The 16340-nt window shown below is 44.2% G+C and overlaps 1 long non-coding RNA gene across 2 annotated transcripts in view; it reads right to left on the minus strand.

Annotated features, from left to right (window-relative positions):
• LOC120407791 overlaps positions 1–16340 on the minus strand; it is a 73877-nt gene that overhangs the window by 29569 nt on the left and 27968 nt on the right. The window contains exon 3 of one of the 2 annotated variants that reach the window (XR_005600254.1): positions 7944–9612. The exons of the other annotated variant lie outside the window; for it this stretch is intronic. This is a non-coding gene — a long non-coding RNA (uncharacterized LOC120407791). Of the gene's footprint in view, positions 1–7943; positions 9613–16340 lie in introns of those variants that run through there. 2 annotated transcript variants of the gene reach the window in all.

Raw genomic sequence — 16340 nt, forward strand, 5'->3', positions numbered from 1 at the left:
CAAAGGCAGCCTGCCTGCTGTGCTTGGGGCGGCAAAATACCTAGAGCCACCCCTGCTGAGAGTAGTTCCATTGATTCAATGTAATTAATTGCATGACCAAGGTAAAGCAAGCAGGATTTGGCACTGGATCTCCTTATATCTTCATGAAGCTGAGATAAATCATGATTTCCTCATATTTTTTAACTGACTCAGTTATACTTGCATGGAACATGGAGTTGTCGTTTGTTGAGTCTGATCATACAACCCTTACTACTGGGAGTTAGTCCCGTTAAGTTCTACTCTCAATGCAAGTAGTCCTGAGGTCTGTTGCAAACGTTAAAACTAATGTCATGAGCAAGGGCTGCAAGATCAGGCCTTAAAATTATTTATTTAGTTGAGGTTAAACTAAAATCTGTAGAAACTAATGGGTTTGTGACAAGTTGCATTGTTGATGTAGGTTAGGTTTCCATTATATTTTAGTTGTGTCTGTTAGATCCATCTGTGACTATATGAGGGTTATCTTTTTTGCAAGATGTATGCTTCTGTGTGGTTGCTATCCTGATCTGCCATTTTCCTTTTTGGAGTATGTTTGAGACATTCAGCTTTAAAATTAATTTTACACATGTAAGGTTTTTTTGTCAGTCAGGTGGGAAGATGCACATTACACAAGAATTAGGATTCAGATGGATTCTGGTAAGGTATTACTTATCCTAGAGGCTTTCAAACCTTTTAATCCATATAGATTATTACTATAATTGCAATTTCCTTTAAAAACTTAGTATCTCCTCCAGATGTGGTCTGTAGGCTATAATACTTTGGTCTAAGTTCAGTTGTTGAATTTAGTGTGTGGGTAATGGGTGGTGTTGGTGGCTTGTGTTATACTGGATGTCATACTAGATGGTCTGATAGGCCTTCTGGCCTTAAACTCTATAACTCTGTGAGGCTATGTTGTCTGCTTCTCAACACAAGTAGTAATGAAAACTATTTTATATAGCCTCTTTAATCAAAGTGTTCTACAAACTACATCTAACAGCAACATTATACAATTGTTTAGAGCAGAAATGGAGGAACATCATGAAAACTGAGGGACAATTAAAATAGGAATGTTATTATCCAGTGGGACTTTGGTTAGGACATTGCTGCTAACAGCTCTATTTGAGAGTTGGAGAAGTGCCAGCAGCTCTTAGTGATCTCATATGGTTGGCACCTGAATTATAAGCCTCGTCCAAAAGATGGCCTCTCCAAGAACACTGTGCCGCAGCACCATGCTGGAATATCGGTTCAGTGCTGACTCAGAGGAAAACAAGATCATCACCAACACTTCCGACAGTACCAGAGGTTTGCTTGGAGAGTTACCATCCAAGTACAGACCAGGCTCAACCAGGCTTAATCTGAGACTTGCTAAGATAATAGACTGATCTGATATCTTCACACACAGCACAGAGGTACTTTACAACTACAGGGGAATGTCCTTGCTTGAATACATTTGCTAGAGGATTTATGAATAGATTTTATTTTAAGAGTCAAAGAGAAAATGTCATTCTCGTTGCTTGTATCCAGTGCTTAATTTGTGCCAGGGCTTGCTCAGTCCCTCCAGGCTTAGCAGTTTATAGCCCCAGCACCGATGGGTTTGCCACGTCAGTTATGAAGGTAAAAAAATTTCTTGAGTCCCGGCACCTCTTTCATTACAAATTGAGCACTGCCATTCCCCTCATCCCCCTCATGTTTATTTATCTATTCATGAACTACATAGGATTGTACTTGGAATATGCTTGGAAACTAAGAATCCACTCTGACATATAAGGGCATCACCTTTGAATAACCATCCTCTGACTTATCTAGGACAGCAAATTTAGATTGGTTTGCCTCTGGTTTCCTTGTATTTAGAGTAACATCCTTCCAGAGCATTACTGGTAACTTCATTTGACATCAGTCTTTTGGGGAACTTTACAATGGGACATTTATTTCTTATTCAAGTGTCAACAATATCCAGCTGCATCTACATTGGAGTTTCTCTTACTTGAGAAATATTCAGTCAAGAGTCCTATGTACAGCCTGCTGTTCATTGCTTTGAAAGGTGCCTACTACTTACTACTGAACTCTTATGGTTATTCCTTGTATCACTAGCATGAATTTAGACACAAGTCTCTATCTTTTAGCTTAAGAAATTATCTTGGTTTCTGAATCATTTTGTTAAGCTTGAGGTACTGAAGTACTGTAGAACCAAACCTTGTCATTTATATGACTTGTGTACTTTTCTCTTTTTCTTTGCTTCCTTGTATTTCCAGCATTATTTTTTATAATAATGTGTAAGTAGTTTGAGGGGAAGGGGAGGAAATTTTGTTTAAAATATTCTATTTAAAATTTTGTAAAAGCAGCAGAGTCCTGAGGCACCTTATAGACTAACCAGGGCCGGCTCCAGACCCCAGCGCGCCAAGCGCGCGCTTGGGGCGGCGTGCCGCAGGAGGGTGGCAGGCGGCTCTGGTGGACCTCCCGCCGGCATGCCTGTGGAGGGTCCGCTGGTCCCGCGGCTTCGGTGGAGCATCCGCAGGCATGCCTCCAGGAGGTCCACCGGAGCCACGGGACCAGCGGACCCTCCGCAGGCACGTCTGCAGGAGGTCCACCGGAGTCGCGGGACCGGCGACTGCCAGAGCGCCCCCCCTGGCATGCCGCTCTGCTTGGGGCAGCAAAATTCCTAGAGCCGCCCCTGAGACTAACAGATGTATTGGAGCATGAGCTTTCGTGGGTGAATACCCACTTCGTCGGATGCATCTATAGTCTATAAGGTGCCACAGGACTCTTTGCTGCCTTTACAGATCCAGACTAACACGGCTACCCCTCTGATACTATTTAAAATTTTGTTGCACTAAAAGGATGTTCATGTTTCACTGAAAAATCACGTTAAGCAAGCTGGTGTAACAAAGTAAGATTTGAATAATTTCTGAGGCCCCAATGTCTGCTGCTATTATGCAGAAGCTGAGTAATGCCACTGAAGTCTATCTGGCCATTGGATTGGGTTTTACACAATAGGTTTAAAAGAAAATGAATCATAAAATGATCTTTTTTCCTTTTTGTAGTGGAATCTTAATGTATTTAAAACATTGACATCCATGAAGAAATGTGAAAGGAACATAAAATTGCATCACAAATTAGAAGGCCATGTTTTAGAGAAATGTTACAAAATAAAAAGATTTGTAGTTTAATAACTCCCCCGTATATTTTGAAATACTTGGTTTTGGAATGGAAACAAGATGTCCGTGAAAAGAAAGCTTTCTAAAATGACATAGAATATTTCCCTAAAGGGCTATAGGAAATGTTCACAAATCATTTTGCAGATTTTTCCACCAACATATGTCTACAGATGCATTTTGGTGTGACACATTTTGTTTGCAGGTGATGTTGAGTTTTAAATAGTAGATTCAAAGTCAACAAGGGACCATTGTGAGCATCTAGTCCAGGGGTGGGCAAACTTTTTGGCCTGAGGGCCACATCAGGGTATGGAAATTGTATGGCGGGCCATGAATGCTCATGAAATTGGGGGTAGGGGTGAGGGAGGGGGGTGCAGGCTCTGGGGTGGGGCCAGAAATTAGGAGATCAGGGTGCAGGAGGGGGCTCCGGGTTGGGGTGCTGGGGTGGGTGTGTGCGGGCTGTGGGGTGGGGCTGGGGATGAGGGGGTTGGAGTGGAGGAGCGTGCACCAGGCTGGGACCGAGGGGTTTGGAGGGCAGGACGGGGATCAGGGATGGGGCAGGCTGTTGGGGCACAGGGGAGTGAGGGCTCTGGCTGGGGGTGTGGGCTCGGGGGTGGGGCTGGGGATGAGGGGCTTGGGATACAACAGGCGACTCTGCACTGGGAGAGGGGTTCGGAGGGTGGGAGGGGGATCAGGGCTGTGGCAGGGGATTGGGGCACAAGGCGGGGCTCAGGGGTGCAGGCTCCAGGTGGTACTTATGGCAAGCAGCTCCCGGAAGCATGTCCCCATTCCGGCTCTGAGGCCAATGGGAACCACGGCCAATGGAAGCTGCGGGCAGGGCGGCACCTGCAGACGGGGCAGCGCGCAGAACCACCTGGCAACATCTCCGTGTACTTTTTAGGAGCCCAAGGTGGATCAAGCTGAGGGGGGGTCATGCCAGCTGCTTCCTGGGAGCCCGCAGAGTGGGGCAAGCCCCCGACCAAGCTCCCTGGCTGGAGTGCCGGAGCAGGGCAAACCCCCTACCCCTCTCCACAGCAGGAGCGGAGGGCTGGATTAAATAGTCTGATGGGCTGGATGTGGCCCGTGGGCTGTTGTTTGCCCACCCCTGATCTAGTCTGATCTCCTGTACAACACAGAACTTCCCCAAAATAATTCCCAGCCCATCTTTTGGAAAAAACATCCAAACTTGATTCAAAAATCAGTGATGGAAAAGCCCCCACAAGTCTTGGTAAATTGCTCCAATGGTTAATTAGTCTCACTGTTTAAAAACTTACACCTTATTTCCAGTCTGAATTTGTCTAGCTTCAATTTCTAGTCACTGGACTGTGTAATGACTTTCCCTGCTAGATTTGGGTTAGAGGAGTAAGTTGAGTAGGGTGATAATGTGTGATGAAGGGCTATATGGCAGTGGGGAACTGGCTAGATTTAGGGTATATCTACAATGAAGCTGGGGTGTGACTTTCAGCTCCATGCTAGCTTTAAGATGGCTATCTCATTAAAAATAGTTTAAAATGATTCAGGCTTCAGTGCAAGCTGCATAAGAGAGTATGCGCCCAGAGGGGAATCAGCCAGGCTTGTGGAACCCATGTTCCAGCCCTCACTATTTTTAGTGAGCTAGATAGATTACAGCTAGCATGGGTACACCTTCATGGGTTGCAGATCACACCCCTGCCTGCAGTGTAGCTGTATTCGTAGGCTATATCTAGACTTGGAGCTGCGGGTGTGATTCCCAACTCGAGTAGACATACTCACATTAGCTCTCATCAAGCTAGTGCACTAAAATCAGTAGTGTAGCCACAATAGCATGGGCAGGACCAAGTGGGTCCTGGCTTAGCTGCCTGAGCCCATACCTACAGGGTCTGGGCAGGTTTGGGTACTCGGGGTGGTTAGCTCATGCCACCACTTCCTGCTGCCTGTGCTACTGAGATTGCACTACTATTGTTAGAGTGCTAGCTCCATGGGAGCTAGTGGGACTGTCTACTTGAGCTGGGAACCACCCTCCCTCCCCCAGTAACAAGTTTAGATGTAGCTGTGTAACAAAGTGGCAATGTCTTCTTGTGAACCCACCCAGTTAGCAGGTGGTTTTCATTCTGATGAGAAATGTTAAGTGGGACCTACTAATTCATTGGCACAGGTGCTTCATTATCCCATACATAAGTACAGGAGTTGGGCTAGAGAGTGAAAAGACCTAAGTCTTAAGGCAGTGTTTCTTATCCAGATATCTGCCTAGTTTTACAACAGGCTACAGAAAAAGAACTAGCAAGGTCAGTAAGGATGTAAAATACTAAACCGTTAACTGGTAAGCATTAGTCTTACTGGTTAATTGACCCTAACCGTTAGCCCTCAGCCCCCTGGGATGGCTGGCCGGAGCAGCCCCAGAGGCCCCACTCCCTCTCCTTTTAATCAGTTAACCATTTAAATGATATAATTTTAATAGTTTTAGATGGTTAACTTTTTAAACGCTTACCTCCCTAAAAGTTAGTACAAACTAAAATTTCATAAGGACAATGACTTATTTATACTGCTCTATATGCTATACACTGAAATGTAAGTACAATATTTATATTCCAATTGATTTATTTTATAACTATATGGTAAAAATGAGAAAGTAATCAATTTGTCAGTAATAGTGTGCTGTGACATTTTTGTGTCTGATTTTGTAAGCAAGTTGTTTTTAAGTGAGGTGAACTTGGGGGTACGCAAGACAAATCAGACTCCTGAAAGGGGCACAGTAATCTGGAAAGGCTGAGACTACAGTAGCTGAGCGGTCCTGAGGTAGGGATCCTAGCAAGTCAAGCCTGGGGAGAAGGCTTGAAACAAATTTACCTTGTTAATTTCTCTGTTAATAAAACCAAACAACACTCTGTGTAGACTGTGTTTTAGTAGATTGGGAAAGGCATCTACTCACAAACAGTCATAATAAAGCAACAACAAAACTCTGACTGGATCTTTTTTACATATTCCAGGGATTTTAACATTAGTTTTCAAGATCTGCTAATGTCATGTCTTTGAGTGATATTTGTGGTCACCGTGACTCTTTGTTTCATTCCATCCATTTTTCTCACTGTGGACACAGTGTTTTTGCTTATTTGTTTTCTCAATAACCTGTTACAAAAGATTAATGTCCCGATACTCATTCAAGTCAGATGATTCCATAGGTTCACAACCAAAGGCATTGTTCCATAGAGGCAGAAATATAACTCCAGGACACTATCTTGCATGGTAAATAACAAATGGTTGATAGGAGCATAAAAATATAATATGAATTACTAAAGCTTGTCTGGTCTAGTGATGAGGCACTGAACAAGGGTTCAGAAAGAATGGCTTCTACTACATGCTTGGACACAGACTTGCTCTGTGATCTTGTGCAAGGTACTTCTGTGTGCCTCTGCACCTCCCTCCCTCCAATACACCTTCCCCATCCTTTCTCTGTCTTGTTAGACTGTAAACTCTTTATAGAAGGGACTCTCTCTTACTGTGTACCGCACCTAGCACAATGGTTCCCTGATCTCAGATGGAACTTCTAAGCGCTTTAATACAAATAATAATAAGCCTGAAAGATTTCTACGTAAATCTGCTGGAACATAGTTAATGAACATAAAGATAATATTGTCATTAGCTTCACTGAGAACAGGACTGGCTCCTTATTCCTTGATGACTATATGGATTTTCATATAGAAAATAAGATCTTACATTTGTTGTTTTTTGCCCTCCTTTTTTTAGGTTAATTTCCAGTCAATTGAAGCAAACTGTACTTCAACTAATGCACTGAAAGCTTGAGTTTATTTTTGTTTGTGCTAGTAAATATATAGATTGGAATTTTATTAGGAATGAATTGGCTACTTCTGTCTGCAACTTTAACTGTTTTAAATGTACATGGCCAAAAGGAGAAGCTTATAAATAGCACAGCCTTGCACACTGTGTTTCTGGGACAGTCAAACATGAATGATGATCTTATTGTGAATGCCTGAATGAGGACTGAAACTGAGAAGACTAGCTCTTATTAATATTTTAAGGTACTTGCCTCAAAGTGGAATTATAGGTTTAAATATAATCCAAGGTTGTTGCTGAAATTCATTTTATGCATAATCCTGTGTAGTTCATTAATCTGTAAATGTTTTGCTTATTGTTAATCTGTTCAGCCCTTTGTAATATAGTTAATCAAGGGATGAGGGTTTTTTCCGCCAAAATATGCAGTTTAAGGAATACTTACCATAAGCACTGTAAAGGTCAAATGAATTCGCTTCTGAAAATCAAGCCATTTACTTAAGTGCCTAATATGGCTTACTTACTAAATGTAAGCATCCATTTGAAAATTTTAGCCTATGCCCCTTCCTTTTAGATGCAGACCAAGTTGTGGCCATGGTGGTAACATGCCTTAGTTATCTTCAGGAAGTGCTACTGCAGTGTGCTATACCTGGGACTCATGGCAAAACCCAAACATTCCAGCATGGCAAGATGATTTACTTTTTGGTTCAACCCATATATTCTAGCTCAGGGGTAGGCAATCTATGGCACATGTGCCAAAGGCGTCACGTGAGCTGATTTTCAGTGGCACTCACACTGCCCAGGTCTTGGCCACTGGTCCAGAGGGCTCTGCATTTTAATTTAATTTTAAATGAAGCTTCTTAAACATTTTAAAAACCTTATTTATTTTACATACAACAATAGTGTAGTTATATATTATAGACTTATAGAAAGAGACCTTCTAAAAACATTAAAATGTATTACTGGCACACGAAACCTTAAATCAGAGTGAATAAATGAAGACTCGGCACACCACTTCTGAAAGGTTGCTGACCCCTGTCTAGCTGGAGTTGAGCACACTAGCAATCATGCAGTCAATAATGCTTTTAAAATTCAGAGAGTTACACTCGAGGGCTTTCTAGAATCATAAATGTTAGAGATGGAAAAAGAGCTATCAGGCCATTTGATTCATCTTGCTGCCAATTCATGATGTTTCCTACAGAAATCTCCAGTTCTTTGCCCTAGTCTGACAAAGTATTGTTAACTTAAACATGCACATTATTTTCTTTCAAACTGATTTGAAACCTCCAGGGTGTTTTTTAATGGGAGAGGAATTGAAAGTGACATTTTAAAAGATAAACAAATGTCTCTGTTATTCATGCGTATGCATTAAGTGAGGGAATGTTGCTTTTTGAAGTGCATAAAACGGCGCATATGGTGACATTTAAAAAGTATGTAGCTTCTATTACTGGTCACAGAGAATTATTATTTTATTCCGTTTGCTGTTGAGGCCACTGATTTAAGTACTGACAGTTAAAGATGGGTCTGAAATCGGTTTCATATATTCTAATAAACAGAAGTCCTCAGAGAATGGAAATACAATAGGGTCTCCATTTTCTTTGTGGCTGGAAGCTTAGGTGTCCTTAAAGAAGACTGAAAGTTCTAATTGTCCCATCAATGTAAAATTGCTATTATGACACATAAATCGATCAGTGTCTACAGGTTATTATAAAGTGGTTTTCCCTGCATTATTCTGAGGAAGCAAAAATCGGCATGCAGCTCCTGAACAGTTGATCGTAGCAGGGAACCAACGTGTTTGAACTGCTAGCAATAAATGATGCTGCACAGATTCTGTATCTAAGAGTTATATGGGCCATTCCTTCAATTTAAGTGAAAATTTGTGGAAACCACATACAGTATATTAACTCCTGTGTTTTGGCATCTTCAGCAGATTGTGTTATTTCCCTATATAGTAAACCATTTAAAATTAATCATTAGGGATTGTTCATTGTGTTAAAACTTTTTATGACTCTAGCTGCTTTATAGTGAAAGTTTCTGCTGGTATTTCCATTTTGAAACTCTTTTTGTGGGCTTATACCTCAGCTGTAAAATAATAATCTTATCATGATGATCTTAGTGTTAAATTCTGGAAGGAAAAATCAGTTTGACAATTTTTAACTGTATTTGACTGGTAAATAAAGCAAAGGAAGGTAATGTACACAAACAATTTTAACAAGATAAGCTTGGCAGGTTTCTCAATCACATTCCTCCTTTCTTTTATTAGTGTTTGATTCTGATCTCCAAAATGCAGGCATACACCACCATGAATCTTGTCAAGTACTTTGCTTATGACCACGGCAGATAAGACATGCAGCAATAATCTGCACTTTCTTATCAGAGATCAGAACTGGGTCTTTGGTCTACCTGCTTTCTTCCAACCTCTTATCTCTCTTTGATTTCCTCTCTTGGTATTTTTATCTCCTTCTAGTCTCCTTTATCTCCGTTCTCTCTTCTTGTGTTTCTTTTTTCTTCCCAAATGTACTGGCTGGATTCTTAACGGCTTAGTCCAGCTGCGGGCCCTGCAGCAAGTTATTGTCTGAAGATCTGATTGGGTAAGATATAATACAGGCAACAGCACAGTCACATGATCCTACAGCTTGATGCAGACCATAGGGCTGTGTCCCATCTTCTTTGCAATCTGTAAACAATCAACAATGTAGCAGTAACTTTGTTCATCGCCTACTACAGTGGGCCCTGATCTTGACTGGAGCCTAGAGCACTGCTGCAACATAAATAAATATGCACATTTTAATCTATTTTATCAGTGGCTGCATCTCCCTCCTCCCCCCAGAATATTAGATAGAAGCAGAAAATGCAATTTTATTTTCCTGTGCAACTTTAGAATAGACCTTTTCAAAACTAGCTTTTAATCTGACCATAATCATTTTTATGGGTACTAAATAAATGTCCATTATACACATTTAACTGAAAACTAGTGTCGGGTATATGCTTTGCATAATGTTCTATTTTACCTATTAAAGGGTTAATGAGTTCTAAAAACACATACATATCAAGTAAGCTAGAGTCCACGGCAGGGTAACCATATCTCCCTATGCTGAATATGGGACACCTGGTAAAATTACTTGTACTCAAGTGAGTCCAACTATTCAGTACAAACATTCAGATTAACATCAAGTTGACTGAGCCCCCATTAAAAACAAATACTGCGTAGTTGGATTCTTTTTATTTACCTTCTTCTCTTTAAGCTTTAGGGTTCACACAGAGAGGGGTGACATACCCACCCCTACCCCATCCACCCACACACACGGGCAGAGGTGACACACTCACACTCCCATACACCTCTCTCACAGAGATGGGTTAATCAACCAACTGACCTGACCCTCCCTGTCTGGTGCACTCCGCCCTCCATGCGTGGCTGGGCGCCCGGGATGGGCTCGCCTCTCCTGGTACCTCGTGCCGTGTCTTCCTGAGGCAACACGTGGGCGGCAGCAGGGGCGGGGGGGGGAGGGGCGCATGCAAGGTTACATGCCTCTTCCCTCCCAAGATTTCTGCCAGGGTTCACACCAGAATGTGGCCAGCTGCAGCCTTTCGGCACTGTGTGGGAGGGAAGGTATGGGAGCTGCGTCCAGCCACCCGGTGGGAGGGATAAGAACATAGGAATGGCCACACTGGGTCAGACCAAAGGTCCATCTAGCCCAGTATTCTGTCTTCCGACAGTGGCCAATGCCAGGTGCCCCAGAGGGAATGAACAGAACAGGTAATCATCAAGCAATCCATTCCCTGTCACTCATTCCCAGCTTCTGGCAAACAGAGAGTAGGGACAATGTCCCTGGTCATCCTGGCTAATAGCCATAAATGGACCTATCCTCCATGAATTTATCTAGTTCTTTTTTGATCCCTGTTGTAGTCTTGGCTTTCACAACATCTTCTGGCAAAGAGTTCCACAGGTTGACTGTGGGTTGTGTCAATAAATACTTCCTTTTGTTTGTTTTAAACCTGCTGCCTATTAATTTCATTTGGTGACTCCTGGTTCTTGTGTTATGAGAAGGACTAAATAACATTTCCTTATTTACTTTCTCCAAACCAGTATAAAATCATGATTTTATAGACCTCAATCATATCCCCCCTTAGTTGTCTCTTTTCCAAGCTGAAAAGTCCCAGTTTTATTAATCTCTCCTCATACGGAAGCCATTCCATACTCCTACTCATTTTTGTTGCCCTTTTCTGAACTTTTTCCAATTCCAATATATCTTTTTTAAGATGGGGCAACCACATCTGCATGCTGTATTCAAGATGTGGACGTACCATGTATTTCTATAGAGGCAGTATGATGTTTTCTGTCTTATTATCTATCCCACTCTGTTCGCTTTTTTGACTGCCGCTGCATATTGAATAGATGTTTTCAGAGAACTATCCATAATGACTCTAAGGGTATGTCTACAGTACGAATTTAATTCAAACTTATTCTATTTGAATTTTCGGAAGCGATTTTATACATTCGGTGTTGTGTGTCCCCACTAAAGCATGTGAATTCGGCCGAGTGCATCCACAATACTGAAGCTAGCACCGAATGTCGGAGCGGTGCACTGTGGGAAGCTATCCCACAGTTCCCGCAGTCCCCGCTGCCCATTAGAATTCTGGGTTAAGCTCCCAGTGCATGATGGGGCAAAAACATTCTCACGGGTGTTTCTGGGTGTGTGCCGTCACTCGTTCCTCCCTCCATGAAAGCTATGGCAGACGTCATACTGCCAGTAGACGGTGCAGTATGGTGCACCGCCTGTCTCCTGGTACTATGAATCCACCTCGCATGTCCTCTCGTTTTTCTATCTACTCTTTTATCTAACCATTTCCCACCTTTTTTCAGCTCCCGTGAACCGAGCAGCCCAGCTTCCGCCGCAAACTCTGCTCTCCCGCTCTTGCATTGCTAGCTAATTTTTTCATGTTGTCTGTCCTGGGCTCGCATGCAAGCTACAGAAGGTAACAATTCCCCGCCATTTTTCGGCCATCATGAACTGAGCCGCACAGCTTCTGCCGCTTTTTCCATGTTGTCAGTCCTGGGCTCTCGTGGAAGCTCCAGACAGCAACAATTCTCTGCCGTTTTTCAGCCATCATGACCTGAGCCGCACAGCTTCTGCTGCAAACTCCGCTCGTGCTTCCGCCGCAACTCTGCTCTCCCGCTCTTGCAACTCTAGCGAGCTTCCCGACTCCATGAAAGCTACAGAAGACAACCATTTACTGCCTTTTATCGGCCATCTTGAACCGAACGGGCCTCCTACGTTTCGCGCCCTTTTTCCAGGTTTACCCATGCAGGCGCCACAGCGTGGCAATCATGGAGCCCGCTTAGATCGCCGCTTCAGTTTTGACCATTGTAAATATCTTGTGCATTATCCAGCAGTATATGCAATACCTGCAAAACCAGGCGGAGAAGTGTCAACAGTGCGATTACTATACTGATGAGGACATGGACACAGACATTCCCAGAAGCATGGCATGTGATGATTGGGAGATCATGGTGGTGGAAACAAGCACAGACTGGTGGGACCGCATAGTGTTGCAGGTCTGGGATGATTCCCAGTGGCTGCGAAACTTTCATATGCATAGGGCCACTTTCATGGAACTCTGTGACTTGCTGTCCCCTGCCCTGAAGCGCAAAGACACCAAAATGAAAGCAGCCTTCACAATTGAGCCCTTTAAATTGGAAAAAACGGTTTGGTCGTGTGGACGAAATCTTTTTTTTTTTTTCGAATTAACTCGGCTAATTCCGAAATAACAGACTAGTGTAGACCAGGCCCAAGATCTCTTTCCTGAGTGGTAACAGCTAATTCCGACCCCATCATTTTATAGATATAGTTGGAATTATGTTTTCCAATGTGCATTACTTTACATTTATCAACACTGAATTTCATCTGCCATTTTCTTACCCAGTCACCCAGTTTTGAGAGCTCTTTTGTAGTTCTCGTAGTGTGCCTCGGACTTAACTATCTTGAGTAGTTTTGTATCATCTGCAAATTTTGCCATCTCACTATTTACCCCTTTTTTCAGATCATTTATGAATATGTTAAATAGGACTGGTCCCAGTACAGACCCCTGGGGAATATTTACATCTCTCCATTCTGAAAAATGACCATTTATTCCTACCCTTTTGTCTCCTATCTTTTAACCAGTTACCAATCCATGAGAGGACCTTCCCTCTTATCCCATGACAGCTTATTTTGCTTAAGAGGCTTTGGTGAGGGACCTTGTCAAGGGCTTTCTGAAAATCTAAGTACACTATATCCACTGGATCCCCCTTGTTCACAAGCTTGTTGATCCCCTCAAAGAATTCTAGCAGATTGGTGAGGCATGATTTCCCTTTACAAAAACCATGTTGACTCTTCCCCAACAAATTTATGTTCATCTATGTGTCTAACAATTTTGTTCTTCACTATAGTTTCAACCAGTTTGCCTGGTACTGAAGTCAAATTTACCGGTCTGTAATTGTCAGAATCACCTCTGGAGCCCTTTTATAAAATTGGTGTCACACTAGCTATCCTCCACTCATTTGGAACAGAAGCTGATTTAAACGATAGGTTACAGACTACAGTTAGTAGTTGTGCAATTTCACATTTGAGTTCCTTCAGAACTCTTGGGTGAATACCATCTGGTCCTGGTGACTTATTACTGTTTAGTTTACCAATTTGTTCCAAAATCTCCTCTCATGACACCTCAATCTGGGACAGTTCCTCAGATTTTTCACCTAAAAAGAATGGCTCAGGTTTGGAAATCTCCCTCACATCCTCAGCTGTGAAGATGACCTGGCCCACATCTTTGCAGAGCTCATCTCTTCTCTCCCTCCCGCCTGCTCCTTCCTGTGGCTGGAAGCAGCTTGTTCCTTTGTGCCTGCAGTGTCAAAAGGCAGCTAACATCTCTAGGCTGCTGCTGGCTACCAACATAACCCAGCTGCCTCCTGTCCCCTGGCTACAGCACAGGCAGGAAGGGGTTAAGTCCTAAGGATGCATTGTGCACCAGGGCTCAGGGAACCTGATTGCAGGGGCTTCAGCTAACCCAGCCAGAGAGGTGGCTCAGCAGGGGAGGGCACCTAGGGGACAGGACTTGGGGGCGGGGCTGGGGGTGAAGAGGGTGCTAAGCCCCTGCCCTGGGGGCTGCTATGGAGCCTGCAGGTTCAGGCATGAACAGGCCGGAAATTGCTTCCCCTCCTCCCTCCCTAGGGTGACCATATTTCTCTATGCTGGATATGGGACACCTGGTAAAATTACATGTATTCAAGCGAGTTCAATGGCAACCAATTAGAACTAGGCAGTACAAATGTTCAAACTAACATCAAACTGACTGAGCCCCTGTTAAAAAAAAATTCTGCATCATTGGATTCTTTTTATTTACTTTCTTATCTTTAAGGCTTTAGGGTTCACACAGGGAGGGGTGACATACCCCTACTCTTCCCCCCTCCCTCACTTGCCTATAACTTTCTCACACGGGGAGGTGTGGGGGGTGACTGACCAACCCCACCCTACCTGCCCTGTGCTATCCACCCTCCATGCCTGGCTGGGCTCCCAGGACTGTCCCACCTTTCCCGGTACCTGGCACCTGAGGCAATACATGGGTGGGGGGCATGCAGAGTCACATCCCCTCCCCTCCCCAGATTTCTGGCATGGTTCACACCAGAATGTGGCCAGCAGCAGCCTGTAGGCACTGTGTGGGAAGGAAGGGACAGGAGCTGCTTCCAGCCGCAGGGGATGATCTGGTCTGTGTCTTTGCTGAGCTCAACTTTTCCCCACACCCGTCTATGGCTGGAAGCAACTTGTCCCTTCCTGCCCACACAGTGTGGAAAGGCAGTTAACATCTCCAGGCTGCTGCTGGCCACTGGCACCAACATAACCCAGCCGCCTCCTGTCATCCCCCGCACTCTCTCCCCTCCCGCCCCCCGGCTACAGCACAGGCAGGAAGGGGTTAAGCCCTAAGCATGCATTGTGCACCAGGGCCCTGGGAACTTGACTGCAGGGGGGTCAGCAAATCCGGCCAGAGAGGTGGCTCAGCAGAGGACGGTGGCATGGGGACAGAGCAGCCCCATGCCCCCTGGGGTCAGGAGCCACGGCGGTGTGAGAGGAGGCAAGTGAAGAGGGTGCTAAGCCCCTGCCCAAGGGGCTGCTGTGGAGCCTGCAGGTTCAGGGCATGAACAGGCTGGAAATAACTTCCCCCACCCTGCCACCCCAGAGCTTAGATGAGGGGCAGAGAGACTTCCCATGCTAGCACTCTGCGGGGCTTTGGCACATGCGGGGCTCAGTTCCTCCTGGGCAGCGCCCCCGGCTGAAGAGAAAGGAGCCTGCTGTTGGTGAGCTGAGCAGTCTGACCAGGGGCTGATTGTCTGAACAGTGCTGGGAGCAGGATGCGCCCCAGCGGTGGGGATATGGAGGAGCAGCAGGTCGGGGGAAGGAAGGGGGATTATAGCAAGAGGGGGAGCATGTAAATGGCTGATGGGTGTGCAGAAGAGGTGACATGTGACTGGTCGCCTCTTGGCGCCTGCCCGCATGCACCAGCGCAAGCTGCATCTTCACCCTGCCACCAGCCTTGCACACCCACCCCCATCATCAGCCACTAGACCACCCACCACTCACCGCTGATGGAAGGGTGGCTGGTGAGCAGGGATCTGGCCAGCAGCAGTACTCTGGGGGTGGGGGGAAAAAAGACAGAAAATACGGGACAATTTGTCCATTTTTAAGGAAAAGTCAGGACTCCTGCAGGAGGGCTTAAATACGGGACTGTCCCTTCAAAAATGGGACATCTGGTCACCCTAGTCCATGGGAGCTATTCTATTCCTATTGGCTACAGGTTTTCTGCCCTCAGTGATGGTTAGCTTTTTACATATTACTTTTTAAAGGAAAATTAACCTTAAGTACTCAACTCCGCCTTCTGATATGCACACACAACTCCCATTGACTGCAGAGGGAGTTCTGCACATTCATTCAAGGATAGAATTTTACCCAAAGGTTATAATGAAAATAGACTGGCTTCTAAATTCTGTCACTTTCCAACCCAAACTTTTTCGCTTGTTATAAACAAGTGAAAATGGTGTCTAATGGAAAGTGTTACGCAAAGGTGACCTTAATATTGGACATCGCTGCTGCACTGCCTATAATGTATTGCAGAATAAAATTATCACAACCATGTGATCTTATGCTCAGGTAGTGTAATTCATAATTTATGTAAGACTTTAAAAAAAAACAACCTTCCCTTAGATTGCTTTTCTTTGTAGAAATGAAGATTATGTTCTTCTGCTCTCGAGTGATTGGTACAGATGGGAAGGATTAAAAAATAAACACTCCATAAAAAATGTTCTGTGTGCTACACACACAAATCCATATAATGATTATATCTATCAAGATCTACCACTTTTCTTCATAAAGTGAT

Source organism: Mauremys reevesii, linkage group 6, assembly GCF_016161935.1.
Source record: "Mauremys reevesii isolate NIE-2019 linkage group 6, ASM1616193v1, whole genome shotgun sequence".
Lineage (NCBI taxonomy): Eukaryota > Metazoa > Chordata > Testudines > Geoemydidae > Mauremys > Mauremys reevesii.